General features: G+C 45.6%; 8 non-coding genes across 8 annotated transcripts; all 8 read left to right on the top strand.

Moving 5' to 3' along the window:
• The first annotated feature begins 865 nt into the window (after positions 1 to 865).
• TRNAG-UCC (transfer RNA glycine (anticodon UCC)) lies at positions 866 to 937 on the top strand. The gene has a single exon. It is a non-coding gene; the product is annotated as a tRNA-Gly (tRNA).
• Positions 938 to 4017: 3080 nt separating this feature from the next.
• TRNAG-UCC (transfer RNA glycine (anticodon UCC)) lies at positions 4018 to 4089 on the top strand. The gene has a single exon. It is a non-coding gene; the product is annotated as a tRNA-Gly (tRNA).
• Positions 4090 to 5593: 1504 nt separating this feature from the next.
• On the top strand, positions 5594 to 5665 carry TRNAG-UCC (transfer RNA glycine (anticodon UCC)). Its single transcript has one exon. It is a non-coding gene; the product is annotated as a tRNA-Gly (tRNA).
• A 1521-nt stretch (positions 5666 to 7186) lies between these two features.
• Positions 7187 to 7258, top strand: TRNAG-UCC (transfer RNA glycine (anticodon UCC)). Its single transcript has one exon. It is a non-coding gene; the product is annotated as a tRNA-Gly (tRNA).
• Positions 7259 to 8762: 1504 nt separating this feature from the next.
• Positions 8763 to 8834, top strand: TRNAG-UCC (transfer RNA glycine (anticodon UCC)). The gene has a single exon. It is a non-coding gene; the product is annotated as a tRNA-Gly (tRNA).
• A 1504-nt stretch (positions 8835 to 10338) lies between these two features.
• On the top strand, positions 10339 to 10410 carry TRNAG-UCC (transfer RNA glycine (anticodon UCC)). The gene has a single exon. It is a non-coding gene; the product is annotated as a tRNA-Gly (tRNA).
• A 1504-nt stretch (positions 10411 to 11914) lies between these two features.
• Positions 11915 to 11986, top strand: TRNAG-UCC (transfer RNA glycine (anticodon UCC)). Its single transcript has one exon. It is a non-coding gene; the product is annotated as a tRNA-Gly (tRNA).
• Positions 11987 to 13496: 1510 nt separating this feature from the next.
• TRNAG-UCC (transfer RNA glycine (anticodon UCC)) lies at positions 13497 to 13568 on the top strand. The gene has a single exon. It is a non-coding gene; the product is annotated as a tRNA-Gly (tRNA).
• The last annotated feature ends 5478 nt before the right edge of the window (positions 13569 to 19046 follow it).

Genomic DNA, 19046 nt, shown 5'->3' with positions numbered 1-19046 from the left:
CTAGTGCTAGGATCACAGAGAAAGGACAGGGACAGAGAGCTGCTGTCTTGGTAAAGGCCTGAAACGGCTAATTCCTAAGAGGATCCGCACTTTCAGTTATGACTGACTGTGAGTGGGGAAGATGAAGATTTTCTGTACCCAGCATACCTTGCGATGTGCTTAGGCAAATGAGGAGAGAGCCCCACCAATCCCTTGCCACTCCGCTGAAAGCTCCTCCTCTGCATAAAGAGAGCACTTTCACAAGGGAGCAGAGTGGCGCAGCGGAAGCGTGCTGGGCCCATAACCCAGAGGTCGATGGATCGAAACCATCCTCTGCTAATATTGCTTGATTTTTCTTCCTAGGACTAATCTGTCATTTCCACCCTGCCAGCAAGGAAAAGCGCAGGCTTGTGCTAGCTATGTGAGAAAAGACTTCTCAACTATCTGTCTCTGCTGTAAATCAAGAGAGTGATTGTCAAAGGATCAACCCTATACTTTGAAAGTAAAGATACCCAATTAGAAGCATAAATGACAGGTGGGACCTTCACACGTTTTTCGGGGCATGCTTTGAATTTCATTCTTCCCTTTTTGTTCTGCTTTTATCAATCTCCTATGCATTTCATGGAATTTACTCCCTTTCTCTTCGCTGCTTTGCTTCCGATGCTGCCCATATGCTCATTTCCACTGTTTGTACTGCTGCTTTCCATTTCTTCTCTTCTGCACAGCTTTGTCCTTGGTTTCAATCCCCAGTTCTTTACCCTCTGCAAGACAATTTCTACTGCTTTTCATGTTGGTATCCACACCAAATGCACCATTGGAACCGGTGCAAGATTGCCACTGCACTCGGCGTTGTAACATCTGGAAGCTAGAGAATACACATCAGAAGGCGTTGGTGGTATAGTGGTGAGCATAGCTGCCTTCCAAGCAGTTGACCTGGGTTCGATTCCCGGCCAACGCAGTGCAAATATTTATATATTCTCCAAGCAGGATATATTTTAATGCAACATGTCACAAAACTGAAATATCAGAATAATCAGCCGTTATATAAAAAAATAAACAAACACATAGGTAGACATCTCGATCGCCTCATCTGCTACATTCATTGTCCCAATATATGCTATTTTCCATAAAGCACTCACCACTCACATGTGCTGATAATAAATATTTTGCTGGGGGCAGGCAATGAAAGGGCTGAGCCCCGACCAGACATTATAACCCCAGCAACCCTATTTTAAAAAGCATTTCTAGGCGATATCTAGCCTCTGAAAATAATAGGCAAGATCCACCGATAAATCTGGCAAAAGTCCCCAAGATTTTGTGCATACTTGTGCTCTCACCTGAATGCAGCGCCACCTTGTAACCATCGGATGTAACTGCGGCTCAGAAAAATGTTTTATCAGAGGGCAAGTTGAGAGGACTCCAAGTGGCAGATTTCAACGGAAAGAGCCTCTCGCTGCAGCAGGAAGGTTGGATACTTCAAATTGGCATAGTTTCCTGTCCAGCGTCCTCTCACGTCCCGAACGCTCCCAAACACTCAAAAGCCTCGCCCTCACCGGGTAGATCTCTGGCTCCCAGGTAAAGCCAAATCCTGAGTATGCTAGTGCTAGGATCACAGAGAAAGGACAGGGACAGAGAGCTGCTGTCTTGGTAAAGGCCTGAAACGGCTAATTCCTAAGAGGGTCTGCACTTTCAGTTATGACTGACTGTGAGTGGGGAAGATGAAGATTTTCTGTACCCAGCATACCTTGCGATGTGCTTAGGCAAATGAGGAGAGAGCCCCACCAATCCCTTGCCACTCCGCTGAAAGCTCCTCCTCTGCATCAAGAGAGCACTTTCACAAGGGAGCAGAGTGGCGCAGCGGAAGCGTGCTGGGCCCATAACCCAGAGGTCGATGGATCGAAACCATCCTCTGCTAATATTGCTTGATTTTTCTTCCTAGGACTAATCTGTCATTTCCACCCTGCCAGCAAGGAAAAGCGCAGGCTTGTGCTAGCTATGTGAGAAAAGACTTCTCAACTATCTGTCTCTGCTGTAATTCAAGAGAGTGATCGTCAAAGGATCAACCCTATACTTTGAAAGTAAAGATACCCAATTAGAAGCATAAATGACAGGTGGGACCTTCACACGTTTTTCGGGGCATGCTTTGAATTTCATTCTTCCCTTTTTGTTCTGCTTTTATCAATCTCCTATGCATTTCATGGAATTTACTCCCTTTCTCTTCGCTGCTTTGCTTCCGATGCTGCCCATATGCTCATTTCCACTATTTGTACTGCTGCTTTCCATTTCTTCTCTTCTGCACAGCTTTGTCCTTGGTTTCAATCCCCAGTTCTTTACCCTCTGCAAGACAATTTCTACTGCTTTTCATGTTGGTATCCACACCAAATGCACCATTGGAACCGGTGCAAGATTGCCACTGCACTCGGCGTTGTAACATCTGGAACCTAGAGGACACACATCAGAGGGCGTTGGTGGTATAGTGGTGAGCATAGCTTCCTTCCAAGCAGTTGACCTGGGTTCGATTCCCGGCCAACGCAGTGCAAATATTTATATATTCTCCAAGCAGGATATATTTTAATGCAACATGTCACAAAACTGAAATATCAGAATAATCAGCCGTTATATAAAAAAATAAACAAACACGTAGGTAGACATCTCGATCGCCTCATCTGCTACATTCATTGTCCCAATATATGCTATTTTCCATAAAGCACTCACCACTCACATGTGCTGATAATAAATATTTTGCTGGGGGCAGGCAATGAAAGGGCTGAGCCCCGACCAGACATTATAAACCCAGCATCCCTATTTTAAAAAGCATTTCTAGGCGATATCTAGCCTCTGAAAATAATAGGCAAGATCCACCGATAAATCTGGCAAAAGTCCCCAAGATTTTGTGCATACTTGTGCTCTCACCTGAATGCAGCGCCACCTTGTAACCATCGGATGTAACTGCGGCTCAGAAAAATGTTTTATCAGAGGGCAAGTTGAGAGGACTCCAAGTGGCAGATTTCCACGGAAAGAGCCTCTCACTGCAGCAGGAAGGTTGGATACTTTAAATTGGCATAGTTTCCTGTCCAGCGTCCTCTCACGTCCCGAACGCTCCCAAACGCTCAAAAGCCTCGCCCTCACCGGGTAGATCTCTGGCTCCCAGGTAAAGCCAAATCCTGAGTATGCTAGTGCTAGGATCACAGAGAAAGGACAGGGACAGAGAGCTGCTGTCTTGGTAAAGGCCTGAAACGGCTAATTCCTAAGAGGGTCTGCACTTTCAGTTATGACTGACTGTGAGTGGGGAAGATGAAGATTTTCTGTACCCAGCATACCTTGCGATGTGCTTAGGCAAATGAGGAGAGAGCCCCACCAATCCCTTGCCACTCCGCTGAAAGCTCCCCCTCTGCATAAAGAGAGCACTTTCACAAGGGAGCAGAGTGGCGCAGCGGAAGCGTGCTGGGCCCATAACCCAGAGGTCGATGGATCGAAACCATCCTCTGCTAATATTGCTTGATTTTTCTTCCTAGGACTAATCTGTCATTTCCACCCTGCCAGCAAGGAAAAGCGCAGGCTTGTGCTAGCTATGTGAGAAAAGACTTCTCAACTATCTGTCTCTGCTGTAAATCAAGAGAGTGATCGTCAAAGGATCAACCCTATACTTTGAAAGTAAAGATACCCAATTAGAAGCATAAATGACAGGTGGGACCTTCACACGTTTTTCGGGGCATGCTTTGAATTTCATTCTTCCCTTTTTGTTCTGCTTTTATCAATCTCCTATGCATTTCATGGAATTTACTCCCTTTCTCTTCGCTGCTTTGCTTCCGATGCTGCCCATATGCTCATTTCCACTATTTGTACTGCTGCTTTCCATTTCTTCTCTTCTGCACAGCTTTGTCCTTGGTCTCAATCCCCAGTTCTTTACCCTCTGCAAGACAATTTCTACTGCTTTTCATGTTGGTATCCACACCAAATGCACCATTGGAACCGGTGCAAGATTGCCACTGCACTCGGCGTTGTAACATCTGGAACCTAGAGGACACACATCAGAGGGCGTTGGTGGTATAGTGGTGAGCATAGCTGCCTTCCAAGCAGTTGACCCGGGTTCGATTCCCGGCCAACGCAGTGCAAATATTTATATATTCTCCAAGCAGGATATATTTTAATGCAACATGTCACAAAACTGAAATATCAGAATAATCAGCCGTTATATAAAAAAATAAACAAACACGTAGGTAGACATCTCGATCGCCTCATCTGCTACATTCATTGTCCCAATATATGCTATTTTCCATAAAGCACTCACCACTCACATGTGCTGATAATAAATATTTTGCTGGGGGCAGGCAATGAAAGGGCTGAGCCCCGACCAGACATTATAACCCCAGCATCCCTATTTTAAAATGCATTTCTAGGCGATATCTAGCCTCTGAAAATAATAGGCAAGATCCACCGATAAATCTGGCAAAAGTCCCCAAGATTTTGTGCATACTTGTGCTCTCACCTGAATGCAGCGCCACCTTGTAACCATCGGATGTAACTGCGGCTCAGAAAAATGTTTTATCAGAGGGCAAGTTGAGAGAACTCCAAGTGGCAGATTTCCATGGAAAGAGCCTCTCACTGCAGCAGGAAGGTTGGATACTTTAAATTGGCATAGTTTCCTGTCCAGCGTCCTCTCACGTCCCGAACGCTCCCAAATGCTCAAAAGCCTCGCCCTCACCGGGTAGATCTCTGGCTCCCAGGTAAAGCCAAATCCTGAGTATGCTAGTGCTAGGATCACAGAGAAAGGACAGGGACAGAGAGCTGCTGTCTTGGTAAAGGCCTGAAACGGCTAATTCCTAAGAGGGTCTGCACTTTCAGTTATGACTGACTGTGAGTGGGGAAGATGAAGATTTTCTGTACCCAGCATACCTTGCGATGTGCTTAGGCAAATGAGGAGAGAGCCCCACCAATCCCTTGCCACTCCGCTGAAAGCTCCTCCTCTGCATAAAGAGAGCACTTTCACAAGGGAGCAGAGTGGCGCAGCGGAAGCGTGCTGGGCCCATAACCCAGAGGTCGATGGATCGAAACCATCCTCTGCTAATATTGCTTGATTTTTCGTCCTAGGACTAATCTGTCATTTCCACCCTGCCAGCAAGGAAAAGCGCAGGCTTGTGCTAGCTATGTGAGAAAAGACTTCTCAACTATCTGTCTCTGCTGTAAATCAAGAGAGTGATCGTCAAAGGATCAACCCTATACTTTGAAAGTAAAGATACCCAATTAGAAGCATAAATGACAGGTGGGACCTTCACACGTTTTTCGGGGCATGCTTTGAATTTCATTCTTCCCTTTTTGTTCTGCTTTTATCAATCTCCTATGCATTTCATGGAATTTACTCCCTTTCTCTTCGCTGCTTTGCTTCCGATGCTGCCCATATGCTCATTTCCACTATTTGTACTGCTGCTTTCCATTTCTTCTCTTCTGCACAGCTTTGTCCTTGGTTTCAATCCCCAGTTCTTTACCCTCTGCAAGACAATTTCTACTGCTTTTCATGTTGGTATCCACACCAAATGCACCATTGGAACCGGTGCAAGATTGCCACTGCACTCGGCGTTGTAACATCTGGAACCTAGAGGACACACATCAGAGGGCGTTGGTGGTATAGTGGTGAGCATAGCTGCCTTCCAAGCAGTTGACCCGGGTTCGATTCCCGGCCAACGCAGTGCAAATATTTATATACTCTCCAAGCAGGATATATTTTAATGCAACATGTCACAAAACTGAAATATCAGAAACAGAATAATCAGCCGTTATATAAAAAAATAAACAAACACGTAGGTAGACATCTCGATCGCCTCATCTGCTACATTCATTGTCCCAATATATGCTATTTTCCATAAAGCACTCACCACTCACATGTGCTGATAATAAATATTTTGCTGGGGGCAGGCAATGAAAGGGCTGAGCCCCGACCAGACATTATAACCCCAGCAACCCTATTTTAAAAAGCATTTCTAGGCGATATCTAGCCTCTGAAAATAATAGGCAAGATCCACCGATAAATCTGGCAAAAGTCCCCAAGATTTTGTGCATACTTGTGCTCTCACCTGAATGCAGCGCCACCTTGTAACCATCGGATGTAACTGCGGCTCAGAAAAATGTTTTATCAGAGGGCAAGTTGAGAGGACTCCAAGTGGCAGATTTCCACGGAAAGAGCCTCTCGCTGCAGCAGGAAGGTTGGATACTTCAAATTGGCATAGTTTCCTGTCCAGCGTCCTCTCACGTCCCGAACGCTCCCAAACACTCAAAAGCCTCACACCGGGCAAGCCCTCACCGGGTAGATCTCTGGCTCCCAGGTAAAGCCAAATCCTGAGTATGCTAGTGCTAGGATCACAGAGAAAGGACAGGGACAGAGAGCTGCTGTCTTGGTAAAGGCCTGAAACGGCTAATTCCTAAGAGGATCCGCACTTTCAGTTATGACTGACTGTGAGTGGGGAAGATGAAGATTTTCTGTACCCAGCATACCTTGCGATGTGCTTAGGCAAATGAGGAGAGAGCCCCACCAATCCCTTGCCACTCCGCTGAAAGCTCCTCCTCTGCATAAAGAGAGCACTTTCACAAGGGAGCAGAGTGGCGCAGCGGAAGCGTGCTGGGCCCATAACCCAGAGGTCGATGGATCGAAACCATCCTCTGCTAATATTGCTTGATTTTTCTTCCTAGGACTAATCTGTCATTTCCACCCTGCCAGCAAGGAAAAGCGCAGGCTTGTGCTAGCTATGTGAGAAAAGACTTCTCAACTATCTGTCTCTGCTGTAAATCAAGAGAGTGATCGTCAAAGGATCAACCCTATACTTTGAAAGTAAAGATACCCAATTAGAAGCATAAATGACAGGTGGGACCTTCACACGTTTTTCGGGGCATGCTTTGAATTTCATTCTTCCCTTTTTGTTCTGCTTTTATCAATCTCCTATGCATTTCATGGAATTTACTCCCTTTCTCTTCGCTGCTTTGCTTCCGATGCTGCCCATATGCTCATTTCCACTATTTGTACTGCTGCTTTCCATTTCTTCTCTTCTGCACAGCTTTGTCCTTGGTTTCAATCCCCAGTTCTTTACCCTCTGCAAGACAATTTCTACTGCTTTTCATGTTGGTATCCACACCAAATGCACCATTGGAACCGGTGCAAGATTGCCACTGCACTCGGCGTTGTAACATCTGGAAGCTAGAGGACACACATCAGAAGGCGTTGGTGGTATAGTGGTGAGCATAGCTGCCTTCCAAGCAGTTGACCTGGGTTCGATTCCCGGCCAACGCAGTGCAAATATTTATATATTCTCCAAGCAGGATATATTTTAATGCAACATGTCACAAAACTGAAATATCAGAATAATCAGCCGTTATATAAAAAAATAAACAAACACATAGGTAGACATCTCGATCGCCTCATCTGCTACATTCATTGTCCCAATATATGCTATTTTCCATAAAGCACTCACCACTCACATGTGCTGATAATAAATATTTTGCTGGGGGCAGGCAATGAAAGGGCTGAGCCCCGACCAGACATTATAACCCCAGCAACCCTATTTTAAAAAGCATTTCTAGGCGATATCTAGCCTCTGAAAATAATAGGCAAGATCCACCGATAAATCTGGCAAAAGTCCCCAAGATTTTGTGCATACTTGTGCTCTCACCTGAATGCAGCGCCACCTTGTAACCATCGGATGTAACTGCGGCTCAGAAAAATGTTTTATCAGAGGGCAAGTTGAGAGGACTCCAAGTGGCAGATTTCAACGGAAAGAGCCTCTCGCTGCAGCAGGAAGGTTGGATACTTCAAATTGGCATAGTTTCCTGTCCAGCGTCCTCTCACGTCCCGAACGCTCCCAAACACTCAAAAGCCTCGCCCTCACCGGGTAGATCTCTGGCTCCCAGGTAAAGCCAAATCCTGAGTATGCTAGTGCTAGGATCACAGAGAAAGGACAGGGACAGAGAGCTGCTGTCTTGGTAAAGGCCTGAAACGGCTAATTCCTAAGAGGGTCTGCACTTTCAGTTATGACTGACTGTGAGTGGGGAAGATGAAGATTTTCTGTACCCAGCATACCTTGCGATGTGCTTAGGCAAATGAGGAGAGAGCCCCACCAATCCCTTGCCACTCCGCTGAAAGCTCCTCCTCTGCATAAAGAGAGCACTTTCACAAGGGAGCAGAGTGGCGCAGCGGAAGCGTGCTGGGCCCATAACCCAGAGGTCGATGGATCGAAACCATCCTCTGCTAATATTGCTTGATTTTTCTTCCTAGGACTAATCTGTCATTTCCACCCTGCCAGCAAGGAAAAGCGCAGGCTTGTGCTAGCTATGTGAGAAAAGACTTCTCAACTATCTGTCTCTGCTGTAATTCAAGAGAGTGATCGTCAAAGGATCAACCCTATACTTTGAAAGTAAAGATACCCAATTAGAAGCATAAATGACAGGTGGGACCTTCACACGTTTTTCGGGGCATGCTTTGAATTTCATTCTTCCCTTTTTGTTCTGCTTTTATCAATCTCCTATGCATTTCATGGAATTCACTCCCTTTCTCTTCGCTGCTTTGCTTCCGATGCTGCCCATATGCTCATTTCCACTACTTGTACTGCTGCTTTCCATTTCTTCTCTTCTGCACAGCTTTGTCCTTGGTTTCAATCCCCAGTTCTTTACCCTCTGCAAGACAATTTCTACTGCTTTTCATGTTGGTATCCACACCAAATGCACCATTGGAACCGGTGCAAGATTGCCACTGCACTCGGCGTTGTAACATCTGGAACCTAGAGGACACACATCAGAGGGCGTTGGTGGTATAGTGGTGAGCATAGCTGCCTTCCAAGCAGTTGACCCGGGTTCGATTCCCGGCCAACGCAGTGCAAATATTTATATATTCTCCAAGCAGGATATATTTTAATGCAACATGTCACAAAACTGAAATATCAGAATAATCAGCCGTTATATAAAAAAATAAACAAACACGTAGGTAGACATCTCGATCGCCTCATCTGCTACATTCATTGTCCCAATATATGCTATTTTCCATAAAGCACTCACCACTCACATGTGCTGATAATAAATATTTTGCTGGGGGCAGGCAGTGAAAGGGCTGAGCCCCGACCAGACATTATAACCCCAGCATCCCTATTTTAAAAAGCATTTCTAGGCGATATCTAGCCTCTGAAAATAATAGGCAAGATCCACAGATAAATCTGGCAAAAGTCCCCAAGATTTTGTGCATACTTGTGCTCTCACCTGAATGCAGCGCCACCTTGTAACCATCGGATGTAACTGCGGCTCAGAAAAATGTTTTATCAGAGGGCAAGTTGAGAGGACTCCAAGTGGCAGATTTCCACGGAAAGAGCCTCTCACTGCAGCAGGAAGGTTGGATACTTTAAATTGGCATAGTTTCCTGTCCAGCGTCCTCTCACGTCCCGAACGCTCCCAAACGCTCAAAAGCCTCGCCCTCACCGGGTAGATCTCTGGCTCCCAGGTAAAGCCAAATCCTGAGTATGCTAGTGCTAGGATCACAGAGAAAGGACAGGGACAGAGAGCTGCTGTCTTGGTAAAGGCCTGAAACGGCTAATTCCTAAGAGGGTCTGCACTTTCAGTTATGACTGACTGTGAGTGGGGAAGATGAAGATTTTCTGTACCCAGCATACCTTGCGATGTGCTTAGGCAAATGAGGAGAGAGCCCCACCAATCCCTTGCCACTCCGCTGAAAGCTCCTCCTCTGCATAAAGAGAGCACTTTCACAAGGGAGCAGAGTGGCGCAGCGGAAGCGTGCTGGGCCCATAACCCAGAGGTCGATGGATCGAAACCATCCTCTGCTAATATTGCTTGATTTTTCTTCCTAGGACTAATCTGTCATTTCCACCCTGCCAGCAAGGAAAAGCGCAGGCTTGTGCTAGCTATGTGAGAAAAGACTTCTCAACTATCTGTCTCTGCTGTAATTCAAGAGAGTGATCGTCAAAGGATCAACCCTATACTTTGAAAGTAAAGATACCCAATTAGAAGCATAAATGACAGGTGGGACCTTCACACGTTTTTCGGGGCATGCTTTGAATTTCATTCTTCCCTTTTTGTTCTGCTTTTATCAATCTCCTATGCATTTCATGGAATTCACTCCCTTTCTCTTCGCTGCTTTGCTTCCGATGCTGCCCATATGCTCATTTCCACTACTTGTACTGCTGCTTTCCATTTCTTCTCTTCTGCACAGCTTTGTCCTTGGTTTCAATCCCCAGTTCTTTACCCTCTGCAAGACAATTTCTACTGCTTTTCATGTTGGTATCCACACCAAATGCACCATTGGAACCGGTGCAAGATTGCCACTGCACTCGGCGTTGTAACATCTGGAACCTAGAGGACACACATCAGAGGGCGTTGGTGGTATAGTGGTGAGCATAGCTGCCTTCCAAGCAGTTGACCCGGGTTCGATTCCCGGCCAACGCAGTGCAAATATTTATATATTCTCCAAGCAGGATATATTTTAATGCAACATGTCACAAAACTGAAATATCAGAATAATCAGCCGTTATATAAAAAAATAAACAAACACGTAGGTAGACATCTCGATCGCCTCATCTGCTACATTCATTGTCCCAATATATGCTATTTTCCATAAAGCACTCACCACTCACATGTGCTGATAATAAATATTTTGCTGGGGGCAGGCAGTGAAAGGGCTGAGCCCCGACCAGACATTATAACCCCAGCATCCCTATTTTAAAAAGCATTTCTAGGCGATATCTAGCCTCTGAAAATAATAGGCAAGATCCACAGATAAATCTGGCAAAAGTCCCCAAGATTTTGTGCATACTTGTGCTCTCACCTGAATGCAGCGCCACCTTGTAACCATCGGATGTAACTGCGGCTCAGAAAAATGTTTTATCAGAGGGCAAGTTGAGAGGACTCCAAGTGGCAGATTTCCACGGAAAGAGCCTCTCACTGCAGCAGGAAGGTTGGATACTTTAAATTGGCATAGTTTCCTGTCCAGCGTCCTCTCACGTCCCGAACGCTCCCAAACGCTCAAAAGCCTCGCCCTCACCGGGTAGATCTCTGGCTCCCAGGTAAAGCCAAATCCTGAGTATGCTAGTGCTAGGATCACAGAGAAAGGACAGGGACAGAGAGCTGCTGTCTTGGTAAAGGCCTGAAACGGCTAATTCCTAAGAGGGTCTGCACTTTCAGTTATGACTGACTGTGAGTGGGGAAGATGAAGATTTTCTGTACCCAGCATACCTTGCGATGTGCTTAGGCAAATGAGGAGAGAGCCCCACCAATCCCTTGCCACTCCGCTGAAAGCTCCTCCTCTGCATAAAGAGAGCACTTTCACAAGGGAGCAGAGTGGCGCAGCGGAAGCGTGCTGGGCCCATAACCCAGAGGTCGATGGATCGAAACCATCCTCTGCTAATATTGCTTGATTTTTCTTCCTAGGACTAATCTGTCATTTCCACCCTGCCAGCAAGGAAAAGCGCAGGCTTGTGCTAGCTATGTGAGAAAAGACTTCTCAACTATCTGTCTCTGCTGTAAATCAAGAGAGTGATCGTCAAAGGATCAACCCTATACTTTGAAAGTAAAGATACCCAATTAGAAGCATAAATGACAGGTGGGACCTTCACACGTTTTTCGGGGCATGCTTTGAATTTCATTCTTCCCTTTTTGTTCTGCTTTTATCAATCTCCTATGCATTTCATGGAATTTACTCCCTTTCTCTTCGCTGCTTTGCTTCCGATGCTGCCCATATGCTCATTTCCACTATTTGTACTGCTGCTTTCCATTTCTTCTCTTCTGCACAGCTTTGTCCTTGGTCTCAATCCCCAGTTTTTTACCCTCTGCAAGACAATTTCTACTGCTTTTCATGTTGGTATCCACACCAAATGCACCATTGGAACCGGTGCAAGATTGCCACTGCACTCGGCGTTGTAACATCTGGAACCTAGAGGACACACATCAGAGGGCGTTGGTGGTATAGTGGTGAGCATAGCTGCCTTCCAAGCAGTTGACCCGGGTTCGATTCCCGGCCAACGCAGTGCAAATATTTATATATTCTCCAAGCAGGATATATTTTAATGCAACATGTCACAAAACTGAAATATCAGAAACAGAATAATCAGCCGTTATATAAAAAAATAAACAAACACGTAGGTAGACATCTCGATCGCCTCATCTGCTACATTCATTGTCCCAATATATGCTATTTTCCATAAAGCACTCACCACTCACATGTGCTGATAATAAATATTTTGCTGGGGGCAGGCAATGAAAGGGCTGAGCCCCGACCAGACATTATAACCCCAGCATCCCTATTTTAAAAAGCATTTCTAGGCGATATCTAGCCTCTGAAAATAATAGGCAAGATCCACCGATAAATCTGGCAAAAGTCCCCAAGATTTTGTGCATACTTGTGCTCTCACCTGAATGCAGCGCCACCTTGTAACCATCGGATGTAACTGCGGCTCAGAAAAATGTTTTATCAGAGGGCAAGTTGAGAGGACTCCAAGTGGCAGATTTCCACGGAAAGAGCCTCTCACTGCAGCAGGAAGGTTGGATACTTTAAATTGGCATAGTTTCCTGTCCAGCGTCCTCTCACGTCCCGAACGCTCCCAAACGCTCAAAAGCCTCGCCCTCACCGGGTAGATCTCTGGCTCCCAGGTAAAGCCAAATCCTGAGTATGCTAGTGCTAGGATCACAGAGAAAGGACAGGGACAGAGAGCTGCTGTCTTGGTAAAGGCCTGAAACGGCTAATTCCTAAGAGGGTCTGCACTTTCAGTTATGACTGACTGTGAGTGGGGAAGATGAAGATTTTCTGTACCCAGCATACCTTGCGATGTGCTTAGGCAAATGAGGAGAGAGCCCCACCAATCCCTAGCCACTCCGCTGAAAGCTCCTCCTCTGCATAAAGAGAGCACTTTCACAAGGGAGCAGAGTGGCGCAGCGGAAGCGTGCTGGGCCCATAACCCAGAGGTCGATGGATTGAAACCATCCTCTGCTAATATTGCTTGATTTTTCTTCCTAGGACTAATCTGTCATTTCCACCCTGCCAGCAAGGAAAAGCGCAGGCTTGTGCTAGCTATGTGAGAAAAGACTTCTCAACTATCTGTCTCTGCTGTAAATCAAGAGAGTGATCGTCAAAGGATCAACCCTATACTTTGAAAGTAAAGATACCCAATTAGAAGCATAAATGACAGGTGGGACTTTCACACGTTTTTCGGGGCATGCTTTGAATTTCATTCTTCCCTTTTTGTTCTGCTTTTATCAATCTCCTATGCATTTCATGGAATTTACTCCCTTTCTCTTCGCTGCTTTGCTTCCGATGCTGCCCATATGCTCATTTCCACTATTTGTACTGCTGCTTTCCATTTCTTCTCTTCTGCACAGCTTTGTCCTTGGTTTCAATCCCCAGTTCTTTACCCTCTGCAAGACAATTTCTACTGCTTTTCATGTTGGTATCCACACCAAATGCACCATTGGAACCGGTGCAAGATTGCCACTGCACTCGGCGTTGTAACATCTGGAACCTAGAGGACACACATCAGAGGGCGTTGGTGGTATAGTGGTGAGCATAGCTGCCTTCCAAGCAGTTGACCCGGGTTCGATTCCCGGCCAACGCAGTGCAAATATTTATATATTCTCCAAGCAGGATATATTTTAATGCAACATGTCACAATACTGAAATATCAGAAACAGAATAATCAGCCGTTATATAAAAAAATAAACAAACACGTAGGTAGACATCTCGATCGCCTCATCTGCTACATTCATTGTCCCAATATATGCTATTTTCCATAAAGCACTCACCACTCACATGTGCTGATAATAAATATTTTGCTGGGGGCAGGCAATGAAAGGGCTGAGCCCCGACCAGACATTATAACCCCAGCAACCCTATTTTAAAAAGCATTTCTAGGCGATATCTAGCCTCTGAAAATAATAGGCAAGATCCACCGATAAATCTGGCAAAAGTCCCCAAGATTTTGTGCATACTTGTGCTCTCACCTGAATGCAGCGCCACCTTGTAACCATCGGATGTAACTGCGGCTCAGAAAAATGTTTTATCAGAGGGCAAGTTGAGAGGACTCCAAGTGGCAGATTTCCACGGAAAGAGCCTCTCGCTGCAGCAGGAAGGTTGGATACTTCAAATTGGCATAGTTTCCTGTCCAGCGTCCTCTCACGTCCCGAACGCTCCCAAACACTCAAAAGCCTCACACCGGGCAAGCCCTCACCGGGTAGATCTCTGGCTCCCAGGTAAAGCCAAATCCTGAGTATGCTAGTGCTAGGATCACAGAGAAAGGACAGGGACAGAGAGCTGCTGTCTTGGTAAAGGCCTGAAACGGCTAATTCCTAAGAGGATCCGCACTTTCAGTTATGACTGACTGTGAGTGGGGAAGATGAAGATTTTCTGTACCCAGCATACCTTGCGATGTGCTTAGGCAAATGAGGAGAGAGCCCCACCAATCCCTTGCCACTCCGCTGAAAGCTCCTCCTCTGCATAAAGAGAGCACTTTCACAAGGGAGCAGAGTGGCGCAGCGGAAGCGTGCTGGGCCCATAACCCAGAGGTCGATGGATCGAAACCATCCTCTGCTAATATTGCTTGCTTTTTCTTCCTAGGACTAATCTGTCATTTCCACCCTGCCAGCAAGGAAAAGCGCAGGCTTGTGCTAGCTATGTGAGAAAAGACTTCTCAACTATCTGTCTCTGCTGTAAATCAAGAGAGTGATCGTCAAAGGATCAACCCTATACTTTGAAAGTAAAGATACCCAATTAGAAGCATAAATGACAGGTGGGACCTTCACACGTTTTTCGGGGCATGCTTTGAATTTCATTCTTCCCTTTTTGTTCTGCTTTTATCAATCTCCTATGCATTTCATGGAATTTACTCCCTTTCTCTTCGCTGCTTTGCTTCCGATGCTGCCCATATGCTCATTTCCACTATTTGTACTGCTGCTTTCCATTTCTTCTCTTCTGCACAGCTTTGTCCTTGGTTTCAATCCCCAGTTCTTTACCCTCTGCAAGACAATTTCTACTGCTTTTCATGTTGGTATCCACACCAAATGCACCATTGGAACCGGTGCAAGATTGCCACTGCACTCGGCGTTGTAACATCTGGAAGCTAGAGGACACACATCAGAAGGCATTGGTGGTATAGTGGTGAGCATAGCTGCCTTCCAAGCAGTTGACCCGGGTTCGATTCCCGGCCAACGCAGTGCAAATATTTATATATTCTCCAAGCAGGATATATTTTAATGCAACATGTCACAAAACTGAAATATCAGAATAATCAGCCGTTATATAAAAAAATAAACAAACACGTAGGTAGACATCTCGATCGCCTCATCTGCAACATTCAATGTCCCAATTGTCAGGAACCTGGTGAGTGCCCTTACCATAGGGCAGTGTTATCCCAAGAAACGTAGAGTGGTAATTAAACCGGCTACTGTAAATTATTGGGTTAATGTTAACCCGGTGAAAAAGACCCTTTCAAGATGGCCGCCGCGTTGCCCGCGAAGTATCAGAGGCCCCAGAAGAGACGTTCTAGTCTTGAAGGCGCTTCGGAATGAAGCGGCTCGCGAGCGCGCTCAACGGCGCACTTCAATTTGAATCTGAGGTAGAGAAGTTCGAATTCGAAGCGCGCTTCCTTTCAAGTAATTCAGTGGAAGCGACGCTTATTCAAAGACATTATTTCTCAGAAGGAATTCTTTCCCATTCAAGGGTTAGTATTCTAGTGTCCAATCCTTAGTTGGGATATTAATAATTCGTCTCTTCAGAGGCCAGTTGTTCCAGCCTTCCAGGAGTTCCAAGAGTACAGCGTTGGTGAGCCCAAGAATCTTCATAGTCAAGTAAGCCAAGAATTTGCTCTGCTACAGCGCTAAGGAGACTGCAACTTTGGAGTAGCGCGTTAACCATTGTACCCTACCTTCCTAGCGTTCTTCCCTTCTCCTTTCCTTCCTCTCTATCCTTCCTTGATCCTTCTTGCGCGTACTTCCCTGAAGCCATTTACCTTCACTAATTCAACGAGAACTGTTCCAGATTTCAGAGAAGAGAGACTTATGTGAAACTTCAATTTATTAGACAAATATTCCGAACTTTTATGAGAAAACCTAAGTGATAGGTCGAGCTACCAGTAAGGTAGGAGAAGTCCCTTTCTCAGTTATTAGAGGAAAGGTTGAAAGTAGAGTTGTGATCCTAATATAGTGTCTTCCATGTGTGCTAGGAAGCTCCAGTTCCAGAACAGTAGGAACTAAGAGACCTCATTACAGAAGAGGAGCCTACACTCTAGCAATACCTGGTAGGACAGTTAAGAAATGTTAGATATGTAATGAGCTGAACTGTTGAGTGTACTTGAATGCTTATTTCCCCTTATGTGCATTAGAATCTCTGAAGACAGGAAAACAGAAGACCAGGGATTTCAGGACCAGCTCGAGTGTCTTTCTCTTCTCTGTCCAACTCCCCTTTCCCCCTGCTTAGAGCAGCTGCTAAACGCAGTGTGTTCTGAGAGGAAGGAATTGGGAATAAGCATCTTCTGCCTCTGTGGAGAATCAACGGCCTTGACAGATTGAAGTGCCCACGATTTCACTCCACCCAGGCAGAATGGCAGAGGGTTTTAGTTTAAAGGCGTTAGGGGACATGTTAGAGAGAATTCAGCGGGATGTGGGACACCTTAGCGCAGAGAATAAGAGTCTTAAACAAGAAATGGTAGCTTCACGACAGGAAACAATGATGCTATCCCAAAGAGTTAGTGAGATGATGCCTTCAGGCTCTCCTCCTTCTGTAGCAGATGTAAAGGGTTCCTTGCCAGAAACTAACCCTCGCACAGTGGCCCAAGTTGTTCATTCAGTTTCACCCCTTATTCCTTTAGCACCACCTGAAAGGTTTAGTGGGGATCCTCAAAAGGCCCAATTGTTCCTCACGCAATGTTCCCTTCATTTCATGTGTCGCTCAACCCTATTTCCAGATGCTCAATCCCGAGTGGCTTTCATTTTGTCTTACCTTAGTGGGGATGCCGCCAATTGGGCTATGCCTCTGGTTTCCCGAGATGATCCTTTTTTATATGATTTTGAACGCTTCAAGACAGAGTTTCTTCGTATCTTTGACAGGAGAAGAATTTCCCAGGCCACTGACAATGAACTTTTGGAACTGCGTCAAGGATCCAAAGATCTCCTCACGTACTTAACGCAATTCAACAAATTGTTAATGGAAACTAATTGGCCACCTGAGAAGAGGGCTGCACTGTTTTATCGAGGCTTACGGGATGAGATAAAGGATACACTTGCACAAATTCCAAACCGACCTACAGATTTTACAGAATTAGTAGACTTAGTGTTAGAAATCGACTTTCGCTGTACGGAGAGAAAAGGAGAAAGGAAGTCTAGAGATATCAAATGGAATTTTTCACGTTTTGACAGACCTAGAGTTGAAGGGAGTAAAACTAATGGATCCACATCAGAGAGTGAACCAATGCAGATAGGAACAGTGAGGGGTCCCTTAAGTAAAGAGGAAAAGGAGTCGAGGAGAGCAAAGAAGTTATGTATGTACTGTGGAGCAGCAGGACATTTTGTGAAAGAGTGCCCAAAGAGACCTAAACCTGTTGTGTCGGGAAACTCTCAAAACCATCTGTAGGAGGAGCCGCTCAGATGGCGAAATGTGAAGAGAAGGTTCCAGAATCTCATTGCATAATGAACACCCTTCAAACTCAAGCACCGCATTTGATCCTACAGATGACGTTGAAGTTCCGTGAACAAGAAATCACAGGAGTAGCCATCATGATTGATTCCGGAGCTACGGGGAACTTCTGTGACATCAAGTATGCGAAGAGGATGGGAATCCAAGCGAGGTTAAAGGAAAAGAAGGAGTTGGTTCGAGCTGTAGATGGGACCAATCTTTCATCGGGTCCCATCACCCATCACACTGAATTGTTAGAATTGGTCCAATCAAATGGACATCGCGAACATCTTCAGTTTAACTTGATTGATGCCCCACAGTTTCAGATCATTCTGGGTATCCCGTGGCTCACCACACACAACCCGACAATTGACTGGGAGAATCGGACTGTTGAGATGACTTCTGTGTTTTGTGCCGAACATTGTTTCTCCTCAGATGAAGAGAGTCTAGAATCTTCCACAGCCACCTTGTTGTCTTACACAGGAGATCCTATTGGGGTGGTCGAGTCCATACTTGTTCCGGAGGAATACAAGGAATTTGGAGATGTGTTCAGTGAATGTGAAGCGGAACGATTGCCCCCCCATCGCTCTTACGATTGTGCCATTGACCTTGAACCTGGGGCCGTTTTGCCCTGCAGTCGGATTTATGCATTAACGGAGGCCGAGAACTTGTATTTGAAAGATTATTTGGATCGTTACTTAGCTAACGGGTTCATTAGACCATCCCAGTCTCCGGTCTCCTCACCATTGTTTTTCATTCCAAAGAAGGAAGGGTCTTTGAGGACTTGCATCGATTATCGAGCCATCAACAGAGCAACAATTAAAAACCGCTATCCGTTACCTTTGATTTCCGTCCTTTTGGATCAGATCAAAGAGGCTCAGATATTCACGAAACTAGATCTTCGGGGAGCTTACCATCTTATTCGAATGAAGGAGGGTCACGAGTGGAAGACAGCCTTCAGAACCAAGTACGGGCTCTTCGAATATCAGGTGATGCCCTTCGGGCTGTGCAATGCTCCCGCAGCCTTTCAACATTTTATTAATGATGCCATGGGAGATTTGTTGGATAAGGTAGCGGTGATCTATTTGGATGACATTTTGATTTTTTCTAAGACTCCACAAGAACATGTGAGGCATGTGAAGCTGGTCCTCGAAAGACTTCGACAACATCAGCTCTATGTGAAACTAGAGAAGTGTGCGTTCAGTGTTCGCACTGTTGAGTTTTTGGGGTTTGTACTGTCACCAGACGGAATTACCATGGACACCAGGAAGGTGCAGGCTGTGGTCGAATGGCCATCTCCCACAGACGTCAAGGAGGTCCAGCGATTTTTGGGGTTTGCCAACTTCTATCGTCGATTCATTCAAGGATTTTCTCAAAAGATTCTCCCCATCACAAAATTGTTAAAAAAGGGAGAAAAATTTCAATGGAC

This window comes from Triturus cristatus, chromosome 11 (genome assembly GCF_964204655.1).
Source record: "Triturus cristatus chromosome 11, aTriCri1.1, whole genome shotgun sequence".
Classification (NCBI taxonomy): domain Eukaryota; kingdom Metazoa; phylum Chordata; class Amphibia; order Caudata; family Salamandridae; genus Triturus; species Triturus cristatus.
This window is presented reverse-complemented; position numbering and strand designations above follow the sequence as displayed.